The 26,159-nt window shown below is 46.6% G+C and overlaps 1 long non-coding RNA gene across 1 annotated transcript in view; it reads right to left on the reverse strand.

Moving 5' to 3' along the window:
* Positions 1 to 25,098, reverse strand: part of LOC135537429 (uncharacterized) — a 49,728-nt gene extending 24,630 nt beyond the window's left edge. The window contains exons 1-2 of the long non-coding RNA XR_010455210.1: positions 24,200 to 25,098; positions 23,390 to 24,035 (exon numbers count right to left, since the gene is read on the reverse strand). This is a non-coding gene — a long non-coding RNA (uncharacterized LOC135537429). The remainder of the gene's footprint in view (positions 1 to 23,389; positions 24,036 to 24,199) is intronic.
* Between the last annotated feature and the right edge of the window lie 1,061 nt (positions 25,099 to 26,159).

Raw genomic sequence — 26,159 nt, forward strand, 5'->3', positions numbered from 1 at the left:
CTCCACTGATATAACATAGATCCTCCATTCTATACAAGATAGATCTGTATTCATCACAAGACCTCCACTGATATAACATAGATCCTCCATTCTAGACACATAGATCTATATTCATCACAATACTCCACTGATATAACATAGATCCTCCATTCTAGACATAGATTTGTATTCATCACAAGACCTCCACTGATATACAGTAACATAGATCCTGAATTCTAGACAACATAGATCTGTATTCATCTAGACCTACTGATATAACATAGATCCTCCATTCTCCATAGATCTGTACATCACAAGACCTCCACTGATATCCTGATCCTCCATTCATACAAGATAGATCTGAATGCCCAAGACCTCCACATAACATAGATCCTCCATTCTATACAACATAGATCTGTATTCATCACAAGACCTCCACTGATATACAGTAACATAGATCCTCCATTCTAGATATCTTAGATCTGTATTCATCACAAGACCTCCACTGATATACTTTAACATAGATCCTCCATTCTAGACACCATAGATCTGTATTCATCACAAGACCTCCACTGATATAACATAGATCCTCCATTCTAGACACATAGATCTGTATTCATCACAGACCTCCACTGATATGCCTTTAACATAGATCCTCCATTCTAGACATAGATCTGTATTCATCACAAGACCTCCACTGATATACAGTAACATAGATCCTCCATTCTAGACACCATATATCTGTATTCATCACAAGATACTTCACTGATATACTGTAACATAGATCCTTCATTCTAGACAACATAGATCTGTATTCATCACCCTGAGACCTCCACTGATACAACATAGATCCTCCATTTTAGATATCTTAGATCTGTATTCATCACAAGACTCCCTGAATGCCCTGTGACATAGATCCTCCATTCTATACCATAGATGATATTCATCCTGAATCCACTGATATAACATAGATCCTCCATTCTAGACAAGATTCCTGAATATTCATCACAAGACTCCACTGAATGCCTTTAACATAGATCCTCAATTCTATACAAGATAGATCTGTATTCATCACAAGACCTCCACTGATATACTTTAACATAGATCCTCCATTCTAGACAAATGATCTGTATTCATCACAAGACCTCCACTGATATAACATAGATCCTCCATTCTAGGACCATACTATCTGTATTCATCACTAGACCTCCACTGAATACTGTAACATAGATCCTTCATTCTAGACAAATGATCTGTGACATATTCATCACTAGACTCCACTGATATAACATAGATCCTGATTCATATCTTCCTGATTCATCACAAGCCCACTGACATACTTCATTCTGACATTTTGTTACAGCCTTATTCTAAAAATTAATTATATATGGACATACTTCCTGAATGCCCATAATGACATCACTTCCCCATAATGACATCACAATACTTCCTAATGTGACATCACAATACCCCATAATGACATCACAATACCCCATAAGGACAAAGCAAAAACAGGTTTTTAGAAATGTTTTAAAATTAAAAAAACTGAAATACCTTATTATTTACATAATTATTCAGACCATTTTTGAGAAATATTTGCAAATGTATTAAAAATAATAGTTACATAATTATTCTGACCCTTTGCTTTGAGACTTGAAATTGAGCTCAGATACATCCTGTTTCCATTGATCATCCTTGAAATGTTTCTACAACTTGATTGGAGTCCACCTGTGACAAATTTAATTGATTGACACCCACCAGCGTTGAACAGGGTGAACTGGGTCGTATCATGATTTGGAAAGGCACACACCTGTCTATATAAGGTCCCACAGTTGACAGTGCATGTCCAGAGCAAAAACCAACCCATGAGGACAAAAGCTCTGAGACAGGATCATATGTTGAGGCACAGAGCTGGGGAAGGGTACCAAAACATTTCTGCAGCATTGAAGGTCCCCAAGATCCCCAAGTTTGGAACCACCAAGACTCTTCCAGAGCTGGCCGCCCACCAAACTGAGCAATCTGGGGAATGGCGTATCAGGTCCAGTGAGGTGACCAAGAATCCAATGGTCACTCTGTGGAGATGGGAGAACTTTCCAGAAGGACAACCATCTCCAGAACTCCACCAATCAGCCTTTATGGTTGAGTGGCCAGACAGAAGCCACTCCTCAGTAAAAGACACATGACAGCCCTCTTGGAGTTAGTCCAAAAGGACACCCACCCGTTAAACAGGGTGAACTGGGTCGTATCAGTCCACGGCAGACACCCAAGATTCTCTGGTCTGATAAATCCAAGATTGAACCCTTTGGCCTGAATGTGAACTTTGCGTTGTGTATTCAACTGGGTCGTCACATCTGGAGGAACACCCACCATCGTCTAAACGGTGAAGCATATGGTGGTGGCAGCACCCATGACTTGGGGATGTTTTTCAGTCCAGGCAGGGATTGGGAGACTAGTCAAGATTGAGGGAACGATGAATGTAGTTTGTAGCGGTGATTCTTTTTGCGTTTTGAACTCTCAGTCCTAGCTCTGGGTCAGGTCCAGAACGGCAGACACCCACCAGCGTTAAACAGGGTCCTGGGTCATATCAGTCCGCAGACACCCACCAGCGTTAAAATGACTGTCAGAACATGCACAGACAGCACCCCATACTTACAAGCAAAATGATACAGAACATAATTCCTGAAAAAATAAACAGACATACCTGCACACTGAAGGAACCCAACTTTCTAAATGTACTGTAACATACTTCCTGAATGCCCAGTGACATACTTCCTGAATGTGACATAGGTCCTGTGACATACTTCCTGAATGCCCTGTGACATACTTCCTGAATGCCCTGTGACATACTTCCTGAATGCCCTGTGACATACTTCCAGGGTGAATGCCCTGTGACATACTTCCTGAATGCCCTGTGACATACTTCCTGAATGCCCTGTGACATACTTCCTGATTGCCCTGTGACATACTTCCTGATTGCCCTGTGACATACTTCCACCATTGCCAGGGTGACATACTTCCTGAATGCCCTGTGACATACTTCCTGATTGCCCTGTGACATACTTCCTGAATGCCCTGTGACACCCTTCCTGAATGCCCTGTGACATACTTCCTGAATGCCCTGTGACATACTTCCCTGAATGCCCTGTGACATACAGGTCCTGAATGCCCTGTGACATACTGTTCCTGAATGCCCTGTGACATACTTCCTGAATGCCATGTGACATACTTCCTGAATGCCCTGTGACATACTTCCTGAATGCCCTGTGACATACTTCCTGAATGCCCTGTGACATACTTCCTCCATACTGTACTTCATATGGAATACTTCCTGAATGCCCTGTGACATACTTCCTGAATGCCCTGTGACATACTTCCTGACAAATGCCCTGTGACATACTTCCTCCATACTGTACTTCATATATTCTGTAAACATTAGAGCAGTGAATCAGGTCCAGAACATGGTGAAACCCACTGTACTTAAACAGGGTGTAATGCCTGGGTGTGTTGTGTGTCCTGTCAACCCATTATGTACTGGATCAGAAACAAAAGATCTCCCAGTTTGAGATGTTGAAAACAGACACCCACCAGCGTTAAACAGGGTGAACTGGGTCGTATCAGGTCCAGAACGGTGAAGACACCCACCAGCGTTAAACAGGGTGAACTGGGTCATATTAGGTCCAGAACATATCAGGCAGACACCCACCAGCGTTAAACAGGGTGAACTGGGTCATATCAGGTCCAGAACGGCAGACACCCACCAGCGTTAAACAGGGTGAACTGGGTCGTATCAGGTCCAGAACGGCAGACACCCACCAGCGTTAAACAGGGTGAACTGGGTCGTATCAGGTCCAGAACGGCAGACACCCACCAGCGTTAAACAGGGTGAACTGGGTCATATCAGGTCCAGAACGGCAGACACCCACCAGCGTTGAACAGGGTGAACTGGGTCGTATCAGGTCCAGAACGGCAGACACCCACCAGCGTTAAACAGGGTGAACTGGGTCATATCAGGTCCAGAACGGCAGACACCCACCAGCGTTAAACAGGGTGAACTGGGTCATATCAGGTCCAGAACGGCAGACACCCACCAGCGTTAAACAGGGTGAACTGGGTCATATCAGGTGACAAAGTAAGCAAGTGGACTTGTTTGAGCCAGAATGACACAGAGTCTCAACACAATATCACGGCCTCACTTCAGTATTCAACGTTTCTCATATCAGGGCGGGGACAAACTTCAAAACTCAACGTTAAACAGGGTTGAGTTTAGGCCTTCATTCTGACTGGTTAAACAGGGTTTGGTTTAGGGTTTTGGTTCAGAAGTTAGACACCCACCAGCGTTTGGTTTAGGGTTTGGTTTAGAGTTTGGGTTTGAGTTAGGGTTTGGTTTAGGGTTTGGTTTAGGGTTTGGTTCAGGGTTTGGTTTGGTTTAGGGTTAGGGTTTGGTTCAGGGTTTGGTTCAGGGTGAACTGGGTTAGGTTTAGGGTTAGGGTTTGGTTCAGGGTTTGGTTCAGGGTTTGGTTTAGGGTTTGGGTTTGGTTTAGGGATTGGGTGAAGGGTTTGGTTCAGGGTTAGGGGTTTAGGGTTTGGTTCAGGGTTTGGTTAGGGTTAGGGTTAGGGTTTGGTTTAGGGTTAGGGTTTGGTTTAGGGTTTGGTTCAGGGTTTGGTTCAGGGTTTGGTTTAGGGTTTGGGTTTGGGTTAGGGTTTGGGTTAGGGTTTAGGGTTTGGTTCAGGGTTTAGGGTTTGGTTCAGGGTTTGGTTTAGGGTTTGGGTTAGGGTTTAGGGTTTGGTTTAGGGTTTGGTTCAGTGTTTGGTTCAGGGACACCCACCAGCGTTAAACAGGGACAAACTTGGGTTTAGAGTTTGGTTTAGGGTTAGGGTTTGGTTAGGGCGGGGGGTTAAGGTTTGGTTTGGGTTTAGGGTTTGGTTTTTGGTTTAGGTTTGGTTTAGGTTTAGGGTTTGGTTTAGGGTTTGGGTTAGGGTTTGGTTTAGGGTTTGGTTTAGGGTTTGGTTTGGTTTAGGGTTAGGGTTTGGTTTAGGGTTAGGGTTTGGTTTAGGGTTTTGGTTTAGGGTTAGGGTTTGGTTCAGGGTTTGGTTCAGGTTTGGTTTAGGGTTTGGTTTAGGGTTGGGGTTAGGGTTTAGGGTTTGGGTTAGGGTTTGGTTTAGGGTTAGGGTTAGGGTTTGGTTAGGGTTTGGTTTAGGGTTTGGTTTAGGGTTAGGGTTTGGTTTAGGGTTTGGTTAGGGTTTGGTTTAGGGTAAGGTTTGGTTTGGTTTGGGGTTTAGGGTTTGGTTAGGGTTTGGTTTAGGGTTAGGGTTTGGTTTAGGGTTTGGTTTAGGTTTAGGGTTAGGGTTTGGTTTAGGGTTTGGTTTAGGGTTAGGGTTTAGGGTTTGGTTTAGGGTTTGGTTTGTTTGGTTAGGGTTTGGTTTGGTTTAGTTTAGGGTTAGGGGGTTTGGTTTAGGGTTTGGTTTAGGGTTAGGGTTTGGTTTAGGGTTTGGTTTAGGGTTAGGGTTTGGTTTAGGGTTTGGTTTAGGGTTAGGGTTTGGTTTAGGGTTTGGTTTAGGGTTTGGTTTAGGGTTTAGGTTTAGGTTTAGGGTTTGGTTTAGGGTTTGGTTTAGATTGAAGTCAATTAGAGTGACCTGGCTGCTAATCACGTTTAGGTTCTATCAGAACTCGGACTGCCATTGTAGCAGGTTTAGGTTTGGGGTTCTATCAGAACTAGGGTTTAACAGGACCGTTTAGGTTTAGTTTAGGGTTTCTTCAGGTTTAGTTTGGGTTTGGTTTAGGGTTTGGCAGGAAAGTCAATCTAGAGTGACCTGGCTGCTAATCACGCACGGATTCTATCAGAACTACGGACTGCCATTGTAGCAGGACCAAGGCACGGGTTCTATCAGAACTAGGACTGGCGTTGTAGCAAGACCGAGGCTGCTAATCACGCACGGGATCAATCAGATCTACGACTGCCGTTGTAGCAGGACCGAGGCACGGGTTCTAACAGAACTAGGACTGCCGTTGTAGCAGGACCGAGGAACGGATTCTATCAGAACTAGGACTGCCATTGTTAATCAGGAACGGGTTCTATCAGAACTAGGACTGCCGTTGAAGCAGGACCGAGGCACGGGTTCTGTCAGAACTAGGACTGCCGTTGTAGCAGGACCGAGGCACGGGTTCTATCAGAACTAGGACTGCCGTTGTAGCAGGACCGAGGAACGGGTTCTATCAGAACTAGGACTGCCATTGTAGCAGGACCGAGGAACGGGTTCTATCAGAACTAGGACTGCCGTTGAAGCAGGACCGAGGCAAGGGTTCTATCAGAACTAGGACTGCCATTGTAACAGGACAAAGGCTACAAACGTGTTAATTATTAAACTTCTCGCTGCAGCCGACCAGAAAAAGCCTTTCTGTTCTGTTCTGTTCTACATCTTTGTGTGTGTGTGTGTCTGCTGCGGTCTGAGATAAAAACAGTGTATTTGACTGATGTTGAATGAACGAGGACACGTTTCGTCCATTAAAGGAAATGAAGAGGAAACAGAGGGAGGGAGGCTCTTCTACACACACACACACACACACACACACACACACACACACACACACACACACACACACACACACACACACACACACACACACACACACACACACACACACACACACACACACACACACACACACACTACATGTGATCTGTTCTGTGTTCAGTCATGTATTCGATGAATGTCATCCCCCCCAAGAACAAACACTATAAAACTCGAGGAGGGAGGAGAGGAGTAAGAGAGGAGAGGAGGAGAGAGGAGAGGAGGAGGAAGAGAGGAGGGAGGAGGAAGGAGAGAGGAGAGGAGGACGGAGGAGGACGAGAGAGGAGGGGAGGAGGAGGAGGAGAGAGAGGGGAGAGGAGGGAGGAGAGGAGAGGAGGAGGGGGAGGAGGAGAGGAGGAGGGAGGAGGAGGAGAGAGGAGGAGGAGGAGAGGAGGAGGAGGAGGAGGGAGAGGGAGGAGGAAGGAGGGGAGAGGAGAGGAAGAGAGGAGGAAGGGAGGAGGAGAGGAGGCGAGGAGGGAGAGGAGGAGAGGAGGAAGAGGAAGGAGGAGGGAGGAGGGAGGAGGAGAGGAGGAGGGAGGGGAGGAGGAGAGGAGGAAGAGAGGAAGGAGGAGGAGGAGGAGAGGAGAGGAGGGGGAGGAGAGAGGAGAGGAGGAGGAGGAGAGGAGGAGGGAGGAGGAGGAGGAGGAGGAGGAGGAGGAGGAGGGAGGAGGAGGAGGAGGGAGGAGGGAGGAGGAGGAGGAAGGGAGGGAGGAGGGAGGAGAGGAGGAGGGAGGAGGGGAGGCGTGGAGGATGAGGAGAGGAGGGGGAGAAGGGAGGAGGAGGAGGAGGCGAGGAGAAGAGGAGGAAGAGAGGAGAGGAGGAGGAGAGGAGAGGAAAGGAGGAGGAGGAGGAGAGGAGGAGAGGAGGAAGAGGAGGAAGAGAGGAGAGGAGGAGTAGAGGAGGGGGAGGAGGAGGGGGAGGAGGAGAGGAGGAAGAGAAGAGGAGAGAAGGAGGAGAGAAGGAGAGGAAGAGAGGAGGAGGAGGAGAGGAGGAAGAGAGGAGGAGGAGGAAGAGAAGAGAGGAGGAGAGGAGGAGGAGAAGAGGAGGAGATGGAGAGAAGGAGGAGAAGAGGAGGGGAGAGGAGGAGAGGAGGAAGAGAGGAGGAGAGGAGGAGAGGAGGTGAAGGGTTGGAAAAGCAGAGTAAATTGGACCACTTGTTTCTTCTGAGTGCTTAGTGTGCTACATTCTCTCTCCTTTTCTCTGCCTCTCCCCCTCTCTCTACCACTCCGTCTCTCTACTTCTCTACCTCTCCCTCTCTGAACCTCTCCCTTTCCCTCTCTCTCCCTATCCCTCTCTCTACCACTCCGTCTCTCTACTTCTCTACCTCTCCCTCTCTGAACCTCTCCCTTTCCCTCCCTCTCCCTATCCCTCTCTCTACCACTCCATCTCTCTCTTCCTATCCCTCTCTATGTTTACTCTAGACCAGGCCCTAATCCTCGGGACGTTCTGTTTATTCTAGACCAGGCCCTAATCCTCGGGACATTCTGTTTATTCTAGACCAGGCCCTAATCCTCGGGACATTCTGTTTATTCTAGACCAGGCCCTAATCACCGGGACATTCTGTTTATTCTAGACCAGGCCCTAATCCTCGGGACATTCTGTTTATTCTAGACCAGGCCCTAATCCTCGGGACATTCTGTTTATTCTAGACCAGGCCCTAATCACCGGGACGTTCTGTTTATTCTAGACCAGGCCCTAATCCTCGGGACGTTCTGTTTATTCTAGACCAGGCCCTAATCCTCGGGACGTTCTGTTTATTCTAGACCAGGCCCTAATCCTCGGGACGTTCTGTTTATTCTAGACCAGGCCCTAATCCTCGGGACGTTCTGTTTATTCTAGACCAGGCCCTAATCCTCGGGACGTTCTGTTTAATCTAGACCAGGCCCTAATCACCGGGACTCTGGGCGTTCTGCTTACTCTAGACCAGGCCCTAATCACCGGGACATTCTGTTTATTCTAGACCAGGCCCTAATCCTCGGGACGTTCTGTTTAATCTAGACCAGGCCCTAATCACCGGGACGTTCTGTTTACTCTGGACCAGGCCCTAATCACCGGGACTCTGGGCGTTCTGCTTACTCTAGACCAGGCCCTAATCACCGGGACTCTGGGCGTTCTGCTTACTCTAGACCAGGCCCTAATCACCGGGACTCTGGGCGTTCTGCTTACTCTAGACCAGGCCCTAATCCTCGGGACGTTCTGTTTAATCTAGACCAGGCCCTAATCACCGGGACGTTCTGTTTACTCTGGACCAGGCCCTAATCACCGGGACTCTGGGCGTTCTGCTTACTCTAGACCAGGCCCTAACCACCGGGACTCTGGACGTTCTGTTTACTCTAGACCAGGCCCTAATCCCCGGGACGTTCTGCATACTCTAGACCAGGCCGTAATCCTCGGGACTCTAGACGTTCTGATTACTCCAGACCAGGCCCTAATCCCTGGGATGTTCTGTTTACTCTAGACCAGGCCATAATCCCAGGGACACTAGATGTTCTGCTTACTCAGGACCAGGCCCTAATCCCAGGGACTCTAGACGTTCTGCTTACTCTGAACCAGGCCCTAATCTAGACGTTCTGTTTACTCTAGACCAGGCCATAATCCCAGGGACACTAGATGTTCTGCTTACTCAGGACCAGGCCCTAATCCCAGGGACTCTAGATGTTCTGCTTACTCAGGACCAGGCCCTAATCCCCGGGACTCTGGACGTTCTACTTACTCTAGACCAGGCCCTAATCCCCGGAACTCTAGATGTTCTGTTTACTCTAGACCAGGCCCTAATCCCCCGGACTTTCTGCATACTCTAGACCAGGCCCTAATCCCCGGGACTCTAGACGTTCTGTTTACTCTAGACCAGGCCCTAATCCCCAGGACTCTAGACGTTCTGTTTACTCTAGACCAGGCCCTAATCCCCAGGACTCTAGTCGTTCTGTTTACTCTAGACCAGGCCCTAATCCCCAGGACTCTAGATGTTCTGATTACTCTACACCAGGCCCTAATCCCCGAGCCATGGGACGTTCTGCCTATGCTAGACTAGGCCCTAATCCTCGGGATGTTCTGTTTACTCTAGACCAGGCCCTAATCCCAGAGACTCTAGACATTCTGTTTACTCTGGCCCAGGCCCTAATCCCAGGGACTCTGCACATTCTGCTTACTCTAGACCAGGCCCTAATGCCAGGGACGTTCTGCTTACTCTGGACCAGGCCCTAATCCCCGGGACATTCTGCTTACTCTAGACCAGGCCGTAGTCCCCGGGACGTTCTGTTTACACTAGACCAGGCCCTAATTCCTGGGACATTCTGTTTACTCTAGACCAGGCCCTAATCCCCGGGACGTTGTTTACTCTAGACCAGGCCCTAATCCCCTTGACTCTGGACGTTCTGCTTACTCTAGACCAGGCCCTAATCCCCTTGACTCTGGACGTTCTGCTTACTCTAGACCAGGCCCTAATCCCCAGGACTCTAGACGTTCTGCTTACTCTAGACCAGGCCCTAATCACCGGGACTCTGGACGTTCTGTTTACTCTAGACCAGGCCCTAATCACCGGGACGTTCTGTTTACTCTAGACCATGCTCTAATCACCGGGACTCTGGACGTTCTGCTTACTCTAGACCAGGCCCTAATCACCGGGACTCTGGACGTTCTGCTTACTCTAGACCAGGCCCTAATCCTCGGGACGTTCTGTTTACTCTAGACCATGCCCTAATCCCTGGCACTCTTGACGTTCTGCTCGCTCTGGACCAGGCCCTAATCCCCTTGACTCTGGACGTTCTGCTTACTCTAGACCAGGCCCTAATCCCTGGGATGTTCTGTTTACTCTAGACCAGGCCCTAATCCCCTTGACTTTCTGTTTACTCTAGACCAGGCCCTAATCACCGTGATTCTAGACGTTCTCTTTATTCTAGACCAGGCCCTAGTCCCCGGGACTCGAAAAGAGGAAGCGGCGGCGAAAGAGAGGGGCAGTTGAGGCTGCATCCTGACGAGATTCCGTCGGCGAGAAAATAGACCCCCATCGCCCGCTGTTCTATTGGTGAACATGGGTCTCCAGAGTGGAGCATGGGGTTTTAGACACTGTATCTCAGTGCTAGAGACGTCACTACAGACCCTGGTTTGATTCCAGGCTGTATCGCAACGCTCTAAGGCACTGCATCTCAGTGTGCTGGAGACGTCACGACAGAATCCGTTTGACCTCATTTTTTTTTTTACCAGCATTTCACCTATGCAACTACATGCGACAAAACCCCTTTTACTCGACACACAGAGTCGCTCAACACGGAAGTGGTCAGACGAAGTGGATGCTGAGCTACAGGACTGTTTTGTTACAGAACAGACTGGAACATGTTTCTGGATTCATCCGGTAACATAGAGGACAGTGACCGTACGTACATACCTCAACCAGAACGCCATGGATTACAGGCAACATCCGCACATCCGAGTTTAAGTGTAGATTTGCCTCTTTTCAAGGAGGACACTAATCCGGGAAATCCCGCTGCGACTTTCTCGATGAGCCATCAAACGGGCAAAGCGTCGTATACATGACAAAGATCGAATCCTGTTATGACGGAAAGACTATCACATTTACATTTAAGTCATTACTACATTACTACACTACTACACTACTACACTACTACACTACTACACTACTACATTACTACACTACTACACTACTACACTACTACATTACTACACTACTACACTACTACATTACTACACTACTACATTACTACATTACTACGCTACTACGCTACTACGCTACTACGCTACTACGCTACTACGCTACTACGTTACTACGTTACTACGTTACTACGTTACTACGCTACTACGCTACTACGCTACTACACTACTACACTACTACACTACTACACTACTACATTACTACACTACTACACTACTACACTACTACATTACTACACTACTACACTACTACACTACTACACTACTACACTACTACACTACTACGTTACTACACTACTACTACACTACTACATTACTACATTACTACACTACTACACTACTACGCTACTACATTACTGCTACACTACTACACTACTACACTACTACATTACTACATTACTACACTACTACTACACTACTACACTACTACACTACTACATTACTACTACACTACTACACTACTACACTACTACACTACTACACTACTACACTACTACATTACTACATTACTACACTACTACATTACTACACTACTACACTACTACACTACTACACTACTACATTACTACACTACTACACTACTACACTACTACACTACTACACTACTACATTACTACATTACTACACTACTACATTACTACACTACTACACTACTACACTACTACATTACTACACTACTACACTACTACACTACGACATTACTACACTACTACACTACACTACACTACTACACTACTACACTACTACACTACTACACTACTACACTACTACACTACTACATTACTACATTACTACACTACTACACTACTACACTACTACATTACTACACTACTACACTACTACATTACTACACTACTACACTACTACACTACTACATTACTACATTACTACATTACTACACTACTACATTACTACATTACTACACTACTACATTACTACACTACTACATTACTACATTACTACACTACTACATTACTACACTACTACACTACTACACTACTACATTACTACACTACTACACTACACTACACTACTACACTACTACATTACTACATTACTACACTACTACATTACTACACTACTACACTACTACACTACTACATTACTACACTACTACACTACTGCACTACTACACTACTACACTACTACATTACTACACTACTACATTACTACATTACTACACTACTACACTACTACACTACTACATTACTACACTACTACACTACTACATTTACATTACATTTAAGTCATTTAGCAGACGCTCTTATCCAGAGCGACTAACAAATTGGTGAATTCACCTTCTGACATCCAGTGGAACAGCCACTACTGAATTCACCTTCTGACATCCAGTGGAACAGCCACTTTACAATAGTGCATCTAAATCATTTAAGGGGGGTGAGAAGGATTACTTTATCCTATCCTAGGTATTCCTTGAAGAGGTGGGGTTTCAGGTGTCTCCGGAAGGTGGTGATTGACTCCGCTGTCCTGGCGTCGTGAGGGAGTTTGTTCCACCATTGGGGGGCCAGAGCAGCGAACAGTTTTGACTGGGCTGAGCGGGAACTGTTATCACGATTTAATAAACCCAGCCGCGAGATACCCAGCGACATTCCACATTTTTTTTAATTAACTGATGGAGTACTGCCCTTAAAAAACTAAACACATTAAAACTAATCTGTATATCTATCTATACCAACAGAAGAATAATCTATTTTTAGACTTGCACTTTAAAACTAATCTGTACTTATCTATATACCAACAGTGGACAACAAGGCCTCATTTATCATAACCATTACAGACAACGAATCCTAATTGCTCAATTTCCCCATATATATATTCAGTCAATAATAATAAATAAAAATAAAAAAATAAACAAGTGCCATTTTAAGATTCATTTATTGAAGCCGTAATATCAACTGGTGATATTATATCGTGGAACACAAGCTTTTAAAATTAAAAAAGAAGCACTGATCTTCTGCAGTGTGGCCCTTGCTCTGTCATTTAAGAAGGATTACTTATCCTATCCTAGGGGAGGGGTTTCAGGTGTCTCCGGAGGTGGTGAATGGCAAAGCCTTGTTTTGTTCATTCAGCAGGGGCCAGACGCGAACAGTTTTTGGGCTAAGCCCCGTTATCACAGTCAAAACCCACCTAGTTTTATAGTGACATTCCAAAATTAACTGATGTAATCTAAAAAATTAAATAGGAAGAATGAAGTATTTTTAGACTTGCACTTGAGAATCTAACATCTATATACCAAAGTGAAGAACAAGGAATCATTTGAAAACGAGGCTCAATTTTGTTCAATTGAAAATAAACATTTTCACTGGTTACAAAATGCTGAATATAAAAAAATTCAAATGCCATTTTGATTCATTTATTCCTGTATCACTTAAATCACGTGGAGGACATGCTTTTGATGAAAAAAGTAGGACTGATCTTTAGCAGTGTCTTGATGAAAGTGTGCATATTTTCAGTCTGGAACCTGTCTATGTTTAAGGGTGTGCAGGCAAAGCCTTGTTTGGTTAGAGCAGGTAGCCTAGTGGTTAGAGCACAGTCAAGCCTAGTAGTTTTATAGGCAGGTAGCCTAGTGGTTAAAGAGACAGAATGTAGCCTAGTGGTTAGAGCAGGTAGTCTAGTGGTTAGAGCAGGTAGCCTAGTGGTTAGAGCAGGTCAATTTAGTGGTTAGAGCAGGTAGCATTTTCAGTGGTTAGAGTTGCAAGGTAGCCAAAGTGGATAGAGCATTAAAGCCTAGTGGTTAGGCCTGAGTGGTTAGAGCAGGTAGCCTAGTGCTTAGAGCAGGTAGCCTGTAGTTTAGGGAGGCAGGTAGCCTAGTGGTTAGAGCAGGTAGCCTAGTGGTTAGAGTTAGAGCAGGTAGCCTAGTGGTTAGAGCAGGTAGCCTAGTGGTTAGAGCAGGTAGCCTAGTGGTTAGAGCAGGTAGCCTAGTGGTTAGAGCAGGTAGCCTAGTGGTTAGAGCAGGTAGCCTAGTGGTTAGAGCAGGTAGCCTAGTGGTTAGAGCAGGTAGCCTAGTGGTTAGAGCAGGTAGCCTAGTGGTTAGAGCAGGTAGCCTAGTGGTTAGAGCAGGTAGCCTAGTGGTTAGAGCAGGTAGCCTAGTGGTTAGAGCAGGTAGCCTAGTGGTTAGAGCCTAGTGGTTAGAGCAGGTAGCCTAGTGGTTAGAGCAGGTAGCCTAGTGGTTAGAGCAGGTAGCCTAGTGGTTAGAGGCAGGTAGCCTAGTGGATAGAGCAGGTAGCCTAGTGGTTAGAGCCTAGTGGTTAGAGCAGGTAGCCTAGTGGTTAGAGCAGGTAGCCTAGTGGTTAGAGCAGGTAGCCTAGTGGTTAGAGCGTTGGACTAGTAACCCGAAAGGTTGCTGGATCGAATCCACGAGCTGACAAGGTACAAAATCTGTCGTTCTGCTCCTGAACAAGGCAGTTTTTTTATTTTATTTTTTATTTTACCTTTATTTAACCAGGTCGGCTAGTTGAGAACAAGTTCTCATTTACAACTGCGACCTGGCCAAGATAAAGCATAGCGGTGTGAACAGACAACACAGAGTTACACATGGAGTAAACAATTAACAAGTCAATAACACAGTAGAGAAAAAAAAGTCTATATACATTGTGTGCAAAAGGCATGAGGTAGGCGAATAATTACAATTTTGCAGATTAACACTGGAGTGATAAATGATCAGATGGTCATGTACAGGTAGAGATATTGGTGTGCAAAAAAGCAGAAAAGTAAATAAATAAAAACAGTATGGGGATGAGGTAGGTAAAATTGGGTGGGCTATTTACCGATAGACTATGTACAGCTGCAGCGATCGATTAGCTGTTCAGATAGCAGATGTTTGAAGTTGGTGAGGGAGATAAAAGTCTCCAACTTCAGCGATTTTTGCAATTCGTTCCAGTCACAGGCAACAGAGTACTGGAACGAAAGGCGGCCAAATGAGGTGTTGGCTTTAGGGATGATCAGTGAGATACACCTGCTGGAGCGCGTGCTTCGGGTGGGTGTTGCCATCGTGACCAATGAACTGAGATAAGGCTTCATCTCAGTTAACCCACTGTTCCTAGGCCGTCATTTGTTCCTAACTGACTTGCCTAGTTAAATAAATAAAAAATAAAAAAATATATATAACGAATTCTAACTGGCACCAGCAGTTTGCCAAGTAGGGCCGTCAATAGTTCCCACAGCTACAAAGTCATGAACCCCCCCCCACCTATTTCTAAAATTTATCTCCTTAAAATCTGATTTTAAACCCTAAATCTAACCACACTATTAACCTTATGCCAAACCTTAAATTAAGTACATTTTTGTTTACATAAAACATTTGTTTACATAAAAAAAATGTTTTACGATATAGCCAATTTTGACTTTGTGGCTGTGGTAACTAGTGACAACCGCAAATTAAATGAAAACGGAAATCAAATGGGACTCAATTATTCAACAACAAACAGCTGGAACACATATTTCCCCAGTCCGCTCAACGCGTCCCATTTTCAATTTGTGATAAAACTGTCGTAATTTGACAAGGAAAGTAGCTTGTGTATCCCATCAGATTTGAATAGGTATTTATTTACATAGGTCTAATTGTAGCCTGTGTATCCCATCAGATAGGTTTTAATAGGTATTTATTGACGTAGGTCTAATTGTAGGTTAAGTGCAGACTCAGCACCCGTGTGTTGAAGGAAGCTGTAAAACTTCCTGACATGCAAGTTTGAAGGGAATGATCCAACTTCCTGTTTGGTGTTCCTCAAGGTTCCGTTTTAGGACCACTATTGTTTCCACTATATATTTTTACCTCTTAGTGATGTCATTTGGAAACACAGTGTTAACTCTCACTGCTATATGCGGACGACAAACAGCTGTACATTTCAATAAAACGTGGTGAGTATGGTTCTCAATCAGAGACAACGATAGACAGCTGCCTCTGATTGAGAACCACACCCGGCCAAACAACAAAGAAATAGAAAACATAGAAATAAAGAAACTAGAATGCCCACCCGAGTCACACCCCGGCCTAACCAAAATAGAGAATAAAAACCTCTCTATGGCCAGGGCGTGACAGAAACAAAGATATCTGCTGTTGGATCTGACGATTCATCTCAAATGGTTTGTACAGTCGTCTCTAAAATGAAACTGCGAAGGAACTCGGCGTTACTCTGGACCCTGATCTCTCTTTTGACGAACATATCAAGACTGTTTCAAGGACAGCTTTTAAAAAAATCTTCCTAACATTGTAAAACCACAATGCAGAAAAACGAATCCATGCTTTTGTTACTTCTACATGAGACTACTGCAATGCTATACTCTCCGGCTAACTAAATAAACTTCAGCTAGTACTGAACACGGCTGCTAGAATCATGATCCTGTCGTACATACCTACAGGTACGCTACGGTCACAAGACACAGGCCTCCTTACTGCCCCTAGACAGCTGGAGGCAGGGCTTTCTCCTATAGAGCTCCGTTTTTATGGAACGGTCTGCCTACTCATGTCAGAGACGCAAACTCGGTCTCAACCTTTAAGTCTTTACTGAAGACTCATCTCTTCAGTGGGTCATATGATTGAGTGCAGTCTGGCACAGGAGTGGGAAGGTGAATGGAAAGGCACTGGAGCAAAGAACCGCCCTTGCTGTCTCTGCCTGACCGGTTTCCCTCTCTACCCTGGGATTCTCTCCCTCCGACCCTGTTACGAGGGGGCTGAGTCACTGGCTTACTGGTGCTCTTCCACGTCGTCCCGAGGAGGGGTGTGTCACGTCGTGCCAGGCTTTTTCCACTATACTCAACTTGAGTGGGTTGAGTCACTGACGTGAACTCCATGTCCGGTTCGGCGCCCCCTCGAGCTCGTGCCGTAGGAGGAGATCTTTGTGGGCTGTACTCAGCCTTGTCTCAGGGTAGTAAATTGGTGGTCTGTTGATATCCCTCTAGTGGTGTGGGTGCTGTGCTCCGGGGGTATCGTCGGACAGGGTCACGGTATCCCCCAACCCGCCAAACTGTCTCAGCTTCCAGTATCTTTGCTGCAATAGTCTATGTGCCGGGGGGCCATGGTCAGTCTGTCCAATCTGGTGCAATTCTACTGTCTTATCTGATGTCCTGTGTGAACTTAAGTATGGTAGCTCTAATTCTCCCATCTCTCTCTCCGTCCCTCTCTCTCTCCTGTCCCTCTCTCTCCTGTCTCATCACACACTCTCTCTCTCTCTCTCTCTCTCTCTCTCTCTCTCTCTCTCTCTCTCTCTCTCTCTCTCTCTCTCTCTCTCTCCTCTCTCTCTCCTGACCCTCTCTCTCTCTCTCTGTCTCTCTCTCTCTCCTGTCTCTCTCTGTCTCTCTCTCTCTCTCCTGTCCCTCTCTCCTGTCCCTCTCTCCTGTCCCTCTCTCTCTCCTGTCCCTCTCTCTCCTGTCCCTCTCTCTCCTGTCTCGTCACTATCTCTCTCTCTCTCTCTCTCTCTGTCCTCTCCTGTCTCAGCACTACCTGACCTGATGACTCCTGGCTGTCCACCTGGTTGTGTTGCTACTCCAGTTTCTGCTATTTTGCCTGTGGCTATGGATCCCTGACCTGTTCACCAGATGTGCAAGAGAGAGAGGGAGAGAACCATGGAACTAGAGAACAGCAGAACCGTGGAACTAGATAACAGCAGAACCGTGGAACTCTAGAACAGCAGAACCATGGAACTAGAGAACAGCAGAACCGTGGAACTCTAGAACAGCAGAACCGTGGAACTAGAGAACAGCAGAACCGTGGAACTAAAGAACAGCAGAACCGTGGAACGAGAGAACAGCAGAACCGTGGAACTAGAGAACAGCAGAGCCATGGAACTAGAGAACAGCAGAACTATGGAACTAGATAACACGCAGAACCATGGAACTAGAGAACACGCAGAACCATGGAACTAGAGTACAGCAGAACCATGGAACTAGAGAACAGCAGAACCGTGGAACTAGAGAAAAGCAAAACCATGGTGCTAGAGAACAGCAGAACCATGGAACTAGAGAACAGCAAAGCCATGGAACTAGAGAACAGCAGAACCATGGAACTAGAGAACACGCAGAACCATGGAACTAGAGAACACGCAGTACCGTGGAACTAGAGAACAGCAGAACCATGGAACTAGAGAACAACAGAACCATGGAACTAGAGAACAACAGAACCATAGAACTAGAGAACAGCAGAACCGAGGAACTAGAGAACAGCAGAACAGTGGAACTAGAGAACAGCAGAACCAGGGAACTAGAGAACAGCAGAACCGTGGAACTAGATAACAGCAGAACCATGGCACTAGAGAACAGCAGAACCTTGGAACTATAGAACCATGGAACTAGAGAACAACACAACCATGGAACTAGAGAACAGCAGAACCATGGAACTAGAAAACAGCATAACTGTGGAACTAGAGAACAGTAGAACTGTGGAACTAGAGAACAGCAGAAAAGAACCATGGAATTAGAGAACAGCAGAACCATGGAACTAGAGAAAAGCAGGAACGTGGAACTAGATAACAGCAGAACCATGGAACGAGAGAACAGCAGAACCATGGAACTAGAGAACAGCAGAACCATGGAACAGCAGAACCATGGAACAGCAGAGCCATGGAACTAGAGAACAGCAAAACCGTGGAACTAGAGAACAGGAGAACCATGGAATTAGAGAACAGCAGAACCGTGGAATTAGAGAACACGCAGAACCATGAAACTAGAGAACAGCAGAACCATGGAACTGCAGAACCATGGAACTAAAGAACAGCAGAACTATGGAACTAGAGAACAGCAGAACCATGGAACTAGAGAACAGCAAAACCATGGTATTAGAGAACACGCAGAACCGTGGAACTAGAGAACAGCAGATCAATGGTACTAGAGAACAGCAGAACCGTGGAACTAGAGAACAGCAGAACCGTGGAACTAGAGAACAGCAGAACCGTGGAACTATAGAACAGCAGAACCATGGAACTAGAAAAACAGAAGAAGCATGGAACTAGAGAACAGCAGAACCATGGAACTAGGGAACATGCAGAACCGTGGAACTAGAGAACAGTAGAAACGTGGAACTAGAGAACAGCAGAACCGTGTAACTAGAGAACAGCAGAACCATGGAACTAGAGAACATACAGAACCATGAAACTAGAGAATAGCAGAAGCATGGAACTAGAAAAAAGTAGAACCATGGAACTAGAGAACAGCAGAACCGTCGAACTAGATAACAGCAGAACCATGGAACTAGAGAACAGCAAAACCATGGAACTAGAGAACAGCAGAACCATGGAACTAGAGAACAACAGAACCATGGAACTAGAGATCAGCGGAACCGTGGAAATAGAGAACAGCAGAACCATGGAACTAGAGAACAGCAGAACCATGGTACGAGAGAACAGCAGAACCATGGAACTAGAGGACAGCAGAACCATGGAACTAGAACCATGGAACACATGCAGAACCATGGAACTAGAGAACAGCAGAACACTAGAGAACACGCAGAACCATGGAACTAGAGAACAGCAGAACCATGGAACTAGAGAACAGCAGAACCATGGAACTAGAGAACAGCAGAACCATGGAACTGGAACTAGAGAACAGCAGAACCATGGAACTAGAGAACAGCAGAACAGTGGAACTAGAGAACAGCAGAACCATGGAACTAGAGAACAGCAGAACCATGGAACTAGAGAACAGTAGAACCGTGGTACTAGAGAACAGCAGAACATGGAACTAGAGAACAGCAGAACCATGGAACTAGAGAACAGCAGAACCATGGAACTAGAGAATAGCAGAACCGTGGAACTAGAGAACAGCAGAACCATGGTACTAGAGAACAGCAGAACCATGGAACTAGAGAACAGCAGAACCGTGGAACTATATAATAGAAGAACCATGGTACTAGAGAACTAGAGAACAGCAGAACCATGGAACTAGAGAACAGCAGAACCATGAAACTAGAGAATAGCAGAACCATGGAACTAGAGAAAAGCAGAACCATGGAACTAGAGAACAGCAGAACTTCGAAACTAGAGAGAACCATGGTATAGCAGAACCGCGGAACTAGAGAACAGCAGAACCGCGGAACTAGAGAACCTCAGAACCGTGGAACTAGATAATAGAAGAACCATGGTACTAGAGAACATATATCTAATAGACAGAGAGACACACTGTCTCCCCCATACAGCAGAACCGTGGAACTAGAGAACAGCATAACCATGAAACTAGAGAATAGCAGAACCATGGAACTAGAGAAAAGCAGAACCATGGAACTAGAGAACAGCAGAACCTTCGAACTAGAGAACAACAGAACCATGGAACTAGAGAACAGCAGAACCATGAAACTAGAGAACAGCAGAACCATGGAACTAGAGAAAAGCAGAACCATGGAACTAGAGAACAGCAGAACCGTGGAACTAGAGAACAGCAGAACCATGGAACTAGAGAACAGCAGAACCATGAAACTAGAGAATAGCAGAACCATGGAACTAGCGAAAAGCAGAACCATGGAACTAGAAACATCAGAACCGTCGAACTAGATAACAGCAGAACCATGGAACTAGAGAACAGCAAAACCATGGAACCATCTAATAGACAGAGACACACTGTCTCCCCCATGCAGGGTCTTGTCCTGCTAGTCTAGAGCTATATCTAATAGACAGAGAGACACACTGTCTCACCCATACAGTGTCCTGTCCTGCTAGTCTAGATCTATATCTAATAGACAGAGAGACACACTGTCTCTCCCATGCAGGGTCCTGTCCTGCTAGTCTAGATCTATATCTAATAGACAGAGACACACTGTCTCCCCCATGCAGGGTCCTGTCCTGCTAGTCTATATCTATATCTAATAGACAGAGAGACACACTGTCTCACCCATACAGTGTCCTGTCCTGCTAGTCTATATCTATATCTAATAGACAGAGAGACACACTGTCTCCCCCATACAGCAGAACCGTGGAACTAGAGAACAGCATAACCATGAAACTAGAGAATAGCAGAACCATGGAACTAGAGAAAAGCAGAACCATGGAACTAGAGAACAGCAGAACCTTCGAACTAGAGAACAACAGAACCATGGAACTAGAGAACAGCAGAACCATGAAACTAGAGAACAGCAGAACCATGGAACTAGAGAAAAGCAGAACCATGGAACTAGAGAACAGCAGAACCGTGGAACTAGAGAACAGCAGAACCATGTAACTAGAGAACAGCAGAACCATGAAACTAGAGAATAGCAGAACCATGGAACTAGCGAAAAGCAGAACCATGGAACTAGAAACATCAGAACCGTCGAACTAGATAACAGCAGAACCATGGAACTAGAGAACAGCAAAACCATGGAACCATCTAATAGACAGAGACACACTGTCTCCCCCATGCAGGGTCTTGTCCTGCTAGTCTATAGCTATATCTAATAGACAGAGAGACACACTGTCTCACCCATACAGTGTCCTGTCCTGCTAGTCTAGATCTATATCTAATAGACAGAGAGACACACTGTCTCCCCCATGCAGGGTCCTGTCCTGCTAGTCTAGATCTATATCTAATAGACAGAGACACACTGTCTCCCCCATGCAGGGTCCTGTCCTGCTAGTCTATATCTATATCTAATAGACAGAGAGACACACTGTCTCACCCATACAGTGTCCTGTCCTGCTAGTCTATATCTATATCTAATAGACAGAGAGACACACTGTCTCACCCATACACTGTCCTGTCCTGCTAGTCTATATCTATATCTAATAGACAGAGAGACACACTGTCTCACCCATACAGTGTCCTGTCCTGCTAGTCTATATCTATATCTAATAGACAGAGAGACACCCTGTCTCACCCATATAGGGTCCTGTCCTGCTAGTCTATATCTATAGACAGAGAGACACATCTATACAGACACACTGTCCTGTCCTGCTAGTCTAGAGCTATATCTAATAGACAGAGAGACACACTGACAGGGTCCTGTCCTGCTCGTCTAGAGCTATATCTAATGTCTCACCCATACAGTTCCTGTCCTGCTAGTCTATATCTATATCTAATAGACAGAGAGACACACTGTCTCACCCATACACTGTCCTGTCCTGTCCTGCTTGTAGACAGAGAGACACACGGTCTCACCCATACAGTTAGCTGATCTAGATCTATATCTAATAGACAGAGAGACAGAATTGAATAGTAGAACACACCAGACCCTAACCTCCAAAGGGCCCTAACCTCCATGGGCCTGACCTCTAGGGGCCCTAACCTCCAGTGTCCTTGACCTCCAGGGGCCCTGACCTCCAGTGTCCTTGACCTCCAGGGGCCCTGACCTCCAGTGTCCTTGACCTCCAGGGCCCTGACCTCCAGTGTCCTTGACCTCCAGTGTCCCTGACCTCCAGGGCCCTGACCTCCAGTGTCCCTGACCTCCAGTGTCCTTGACCTCCAGGGCCCTGACCTCCAGGGGCCCTGGCCTCCAGGGGCCCTGACCTCCAGGTCCCTGACCTCCAGTGTCCCTGACCTCCAGGGCCCTGACCTCCAGGGGCCGTGTCTTCCAGGGGCCCCCATTGATTTTGTTACACTCTCACTCAGATATCATTAACATGGCATAAGACATGGCAAAATGTGTAGATTTGCAGGTAATTAGCTTTAAAACTGCCAAAAATGATTCTCCACCCCATGGCAAAATGTGTAGATTTGAAGAAAAAAAAACACGATTTAAAACGGAAACATATTCTATATGCCCCATGGCAAAAGGCTTGGGCCGGCCCTGAGTCAGTTACCCAAACAAGACAGGGCCCCCCCAGTTACCCACATGGGCCCCCTTACCTCCTCTCCCCACCCATCTGATGATTAGCAGAGTGGGAACAGGCCATCTAAACTCATTGAGAGCAGCTCATTTGGTTGGAGAGTGCAGTCAAAAATATATTGATTTCAATTGTATAGATTTAATATTGTCTCTTCATCAAGATCACCCTGGGGGCTTGGGCCCCGGTAAGCCCCGGCATTAATCAGGCCCTGCACCTCCTCTCTCTCTCTTACCTTCCAGAGAGCAGGTTGACCACATACCACCCTCCCTCCCCCCCTCTCTCCTTTCCAGAGAGCAGGTTGGCCACAGACCCCCCCCCCTCTCTCCTTCCAGAGAGCAGGTTGACCACATACCACCCTCCCTCCCCCCCTCTCTTACCTACCAGAGAGCAGGTTGGCCACAGACCCCCCCCTCTCTTTCTCTCTCTCTTACCTTCCAGACAGCAGGTTCGCCACAGACCAGAGTGAGTCATCACCTCTTCGTTCTTCCGGCTTGTGTCGTTGTCATTGGTGCTTTTGCTTTTGCACGTCCCTCGTGAGTACAGCCAGTAATCGGTCCCGACCGCTATCGTCATGAGGCTGAAGGCGGCGAACGCCCCCACGGTGGTCACCAGCATCTGGACGCCCCGGTCACACATCAACATCTTCATTGACGGTTTTGAGTATCTCACGTCACGAGACAGCTTACTTACTGAGAAACAACCGATGTAATTTACATTTAAAGAGAAGGGAAAGGAAGAGCGAGGTAGAGAGAGAGAGAGAGAGAGAGAGAGAGAGAGAGAGAGAGAGAGAGAAGGCTCGGGGCTTCACTGATCAAGCCGGGTCGTTTTAACGACCACTGGCTCAAGACTCCACCACAGACTAGACTGGCGGCAGCGGTGACGCCACATATTTCTCTTCTTCTTGGAATCTCCTGTTGAAATCCAAGGCTGGGCTGGTCTGCGTCCCTGTCAGCTTCACGATCCGCCTCTCCCTCTTTCCCCCGTTCAGTCTCCTCAGCTCAACTTCCCCAACCAGCCTCTCCAGACCTAACGTCCGTTTAACGTCCACAGCGGCGGAATGACTCCATCTTCATCCGTCTAATAACACAACAACAAACAACAACACAATTGAGATGTATTTTTTTTTTTATTTTATTTTAGAGAGCGCATTATAATATTTTAATTTTATTTTTTTGATTACACTTATCAATAATCTATCTGTCACATACATACACGCGTAATGTATAGACTAAACAACTCACCGATTGAATTCTTGACGGCTGTGGATAGAAACGCTCTCCTCCTCCTCTAGATTTCATTCACGTTAGCCAGGCAGACAGACAGTCAGTCAGACAGGCGGGAAGACGGTTCAGTTCCACTCGTCTCTTAGGTATTCCGGTAACGTCCTCCTCCTTCCTGAATGAACGAGCGCCTTTTCTATCTCCCGGTATGAGAGAAAAGGCAAGTACACATCCGACCGTTAGCCTGCCTCTGTTGTTGTTGTTGTTGTTGTTGACACGCTGACATTTTTCTTGGTTATCCCCTCCAGTCCAGAGCGAACACACTCCACACACACTCATACAGACCCATAGCCAGCTGCACACAAACACATAAAGCGGTTTAGCCGAAACACCGACACAAACAACACGACACTTACACGCTCCCTCTCTCCTCTCTCTTTTGCTCCCTCACTCACACACCGAAAAGCACAAATTAAAAATATATATATCCCGTTTTTCAAACCCGGTTTGTTTTCTGAAATCTCAATGTTTTAGTCCAGTCCAGTCTCGTGAGCTGACCCTAAGAGCGGTGAAAGCGTAAACGGAAGTCAATCTGGAGGTTTTAAAAAAACAAAACAACGGTAGGTGGGCGCCTGGCTGCTCCTCTTCGTGAAACGTGCCGGTGAAACAGATGACAGCCAGCCAGCCCCCACGCTCCCCAGCCGCTACCGGGTGTCAAACACCGCCCACGGATCGCTTTGTGGGGAGACTGTGATGCGTTGCTGTGTTGTTGCCACGGAGTTGTCGCGTTCCGAACAGCTGCTGTCCATGGTGCTGAACGGAGTGGATTCTGTTTGGCACACCTGACTGTTTCTCACTGACTGCCTGATCCTAACCTGACTGTTTCTCACTGACTGCCTGATCCTAACCTGACTGTTTCTCCCTGACTGCCTGCTCCTAACCTGACTGTTTCTCCCTGACTGCCTGCTCCTAACCTGACTGTTTCTCTCTGACTGCCTGCTCCTAACCTGACTGTTTCTCCCTGACTGCCTGCTCCTAACCTGACTGTTTCTCCCTGACTGCCTGCTCCTAACCTGACTGTTTCTACCTGACTGCCTGCTCCTAACCTGACTGTTTCTCCCAACTGCCTGCTCCTAACCTGACTGTTTCTCCCTGACTGCCTGCTCCTAACCTGACTGTTTCTCCCTGACTGCCTACTCCTAACCAGACTGTTTCTCCCTGACTGCCTGCTCCTAACCAGACTGTTTCTCCCTGACTGCCTGCTCCTAACCAGACTGTTTCTCTCTGACTGCCTGCTCCTAACCTGACTGATTCTCCCTTACTGCCTGCTCCTAACCTGACTGTTTCTCCCTGACTGCCTGCTCCTAACCTGACTGTTTCTCCCTGACTGCCTGCTCCTAACCTGACTGTTTCTCCCTGACTGCCTGCTCCTAACCAGACTGTTTCTCTCTGACTGCCTGCTCCTAACCTGACTGTTTCTCTCTGACTGCCTGCTCCTAACCTGACTGATTCTCACTGACTACTGCCTGCTCATATCCTGACTGTTTCCCCCTGACTGCCTGCTCCTAACCTGACTGATTCTCCCTTACTGCCTGCTCATAACCTGACTGTTTCTCCCTGAGTGCCTGCTCCTAACCTGACTGTTTCTCCCTGAGTGCCTGCTCCTAACCAGACTGTTTCTCCCTGACTGCCTGCTCCTAACCTGACTGATTCTCCCTGACTGCCTGCTCCTAACCTGACTGATTCTTCCTGACTGCCTGCTCCTAACCTGACTGTTTCTCCCTGACTGCCTGCTCCTAACCTGACTGTTTCTCTCTGACTGCCTGCTCCTAACCTGACTGTTTCTCCCTGACTGCCTGCTCCTAACCTGACTGTTTCTCCCTGACTGCCTGCTCCTAACCTGACTGTTTCTCCCTGACTGCCTGCTCCTAACCTGACTGTTTCTCCCTGACTGCCTGCTCCTAACCTGACTGTTTCTCCC

The sequence above is a fragment of the Oncorhynchus masou genome, unplaced genomic scaffold (genome assembly GCF_036934945.1).
Source record: "Oncorhynchus masou masou isolate Uvic2021 unplaced genomic scaffold, UVic_Omas_1.1 unplaced_scaffold_776, whole genome shotgun sequence".
Lineage (NCBI taxonomy): Eukaryota > Metazoa > Chordata > Actinopteri > Salmoniformes > Salmonidae > Oncorhynchus > Oncorhynchus masou.